This window comes from Tupaia chinensis, unplaced genomic scaffold, assembly GCF_000334495.1.
Source record: "Tupaia chinensis unplaced genomic scaffold, TupChi_1.0 Scaffold149964_2, whole genome shotgun sequence".
Classification (NCBI taxonomy): Eukaryota; Metazoa; Chordata; class Mammalia; order Scandentia; family Tupaiidae; genus Tupaia; species Tupaia belangeri.
In genome coordinates this window covers 827,556-830,496 of record NW_006209806.1, presented here as the reverse complement: position 1 = coordinate 830,496, position 2,941 = coordinate 827,556, and positions in this window count along the sequence as shown.

The window sequence follows — 2,941 nt, the reverse complement described above, 5'->3', positions numbered from 1 at the left end:
AGCACCTCAGTTGGCACCGCCACAGACATCTGAGACCCCGCCCAGGTCCCCCCCCCTCAGCATCAGCGTCAGAGCTGCCGGGAGCCATCCCCACGTGGCCCGTGGCCCCACAGCAGGCTGGGGGCTCAGAGCACGGGGGCCCAAGCCCTTTCAGAGTGTGCCTACAGGACAGGGCCACGTTCGGGGTGGGGACGCAGGCCGGCTGGCTGCTCTTCACGCTAAGGGACAGCCAGAGGCCACCACCCGGACCTGGTGTGCCACCGAGCCCTTCCATGCACCTCTTCCTCCTCCTCGATGCCCTGAGCAGGGGCGGGGCAGGGGCGACAGCAGGAGGCCCCTCAGGGCCTGTGACAGTCAGGTGGTCTTGGGTACCTGGCAGGGCGTGGGGCAGAGTGGCCTGGGGCTCCCCTGGGTGCACGCCAAATCTCAGCCCTCGGGCTCAAAGCACAGTCTCCTTGGGGCGGCCTGGGCCCCTCTGTGCTACCCGGGCCACTGTGGTCCCCGAGGGCAGACCAGGGCACTGCCACGCTGGCCTGAAGGGGGTGCCCGGACGCACCCCTGCCTTCCCCCTGGCCTGGATGGGTCTGCCCTGGGGATCAGAGAGGAGGGGGCGGGGACAGGAAGCCCAGGGGCTGGCGCCGGTCCAAGACCAGCGATGAGCTCTCCAGTGCAGGGGGTGGCACGGCACAGACTGCCACCAGGAAGGCACCGCTGACAGCAAGGCCTGTCCCCAGCTGTAAAGTGGGAACAAGCCACACAGCCGGGCGGCGGAGGGTTTCCTGACCAGCAGTGCCCGGCACAGGCAGGTCGGAGGCAGGAGCCTCAGCACTGGGAGAGGAGACCGCCCCCGGCCGCCGAGCCCACGGGGCTGACCGCACGAGTCCCAGCCTGGTGGCTTGAGACACGCGGGCGTTGGTGCCTGAGATCCGAGGAGCAGGGAGAGGTGAAGGGCCCGTGGCGGGGCGGACAGCACACTGTGTCCCCCCCTCCCTCTCCCTGGCCGTTACCAGTGACTGGGGCAGCAGATGCCGTAACGGTTACAGCGCTGGACTCCCACCTAGGCAGCTGTGGTTCAAGTCCTGGACCTGGAGGCTTAAAACTCACACTGGGCATGTGGGTAAAAAAGGAGGGTGATTTCTCACTTTCTCTCAGGCAAGCTCATGTACCCTACAGCAAAAATCTCTCCTTGAATGAAAAAAAAACAAACACAGTGACTGGGACCGGATAGTGTAATGGTTATATTGGTGGACTCCCCCATGGCTAAGCCCGGTTCGAGTCCTGAACCTGGCAGCTTGAAACTCACACCGGGTGCGTGTGTGCCCAAGATCCCGAGAGGAGAAGGGATTGCGGCATGGCCATCCTCCAGGGGGGGGAGTGATTTCTCGCTCTCTGTCTCTCTGTCTCTGTTTTTCTGTCGAGCGCATGTGCCCTATAGTGAAAACCTTTCCCAAAACAAAACAAAAACTAGAGGTTACCGGGGCCAGCAGGTGGTATGGTGGTTAATGCGCAGGACACTCCCAAGTGGCTGACCACGGTTCAAGTCCTGGACCTGGTGGCTGGCTTTCTCACTTTCTCTCTCTCTCTCTGTCTCTCTCTGGTCCAGTTAAAATGAATGAATAAATGAAATTTAAAAACAAGCTAGTGGTTGGAGTTGGGGAGAAGGGATGGTACTGACAAAGGAGAGCCCAGTAGGAGGGTTATCAAATAGCGTTCTAAGGTGAAGCCACGTGACCCCACTGGTTCCCACTGTCCCAGCGGTCATAAAGACGGCCGTGGGGACCGGCACGGGTGAGAGCCCGGTCACCACACACGGTCCCTGGCCAGTGCGGCCTGAGCCCAGAACACGCCAGGCTGCAACCTGCAGGGCCTCGGGAAGCGCATGGAAAACACACATCACTGAGAGGGAAAATAAGGCAGGCTCGGGGGCCAGCGGGGGGCGTGGCTGGGGTGCTGGATTCCCACGTGGCCAACCACAGTTCGAACCCCAGGCCTGGTGGCTGGTCTCCGCACTCTCCCTCTCACTTTCTCTCTGGCGCGTGCATGTACCCCACAGCATAAAAAAAAAAAAAAAGATAAAGAAATATTTTATTTATCTCTATTTATTAATGTAACACATCCACAGAGAGAGAGAGAGAGAGGAAGAGTGAGAAGGCAAGCCTCCAGGTCCAGGACTCGAACCACACATGGCCATGTGGGAGTCCAGCGCCTCAGCCATCACAACACCTGCTGGCTTGACTCAAGCATTCAGGACAGAGCAGCCGAAGGAGCTGGGGCAGGGACAGTCCCCTGGAGTCCTGGCCATCGGCACAGACACAGGCCCTGCCCCGTCTGAGAGGGCCCACCTGGCCCCCACCATCGCCCACTGGCTACCCTAACGCTGCTGCCTAGAGCTCAATCCAATAATAAATCTTAAAAAATAATTAACAGGACCAGCAGGTGCCGTAATGGCTGTGTCGCTGGACTCCTGTAGTCGACTACAATTCGAGTCCTGGACCTGGTGGCTTAAACTCACGCCGGGCGTGTGTGCGTGCATGCCCAAGATCCCGAGAGGAGAATGGAGGAGAAGGGATTGCAGCGTGGCCATCCCCCTGGGAGGTGCTTTCTTGCTTCTTTCTATCTCTCTGTCTCTGTCTTTCTGGAGAGCGCATACTCCCTATAGCAAAAACCTCTCTTAAATAAATAAATAAATAAATACCCATTTCTATGGCCCAGAGTAAGGCATGTGGGTCCCACATGGTTGGCCATGTGGTTCGAGTCCTAGACCCGGTGACTTAAACGCACCGGGCTTGTGTGCATGTATGTCCAAATCCTGAAAGGAGGGATTTTGAGAAGGGATTGCAGCATGGCCATCCTGCATAGGGTGGTTCTCCTCTCTGTCTCTCTCTGCTGAGCGTTCCTGTCCTCTGGTGCACACACATACACGCACGTGCGCATGCACACA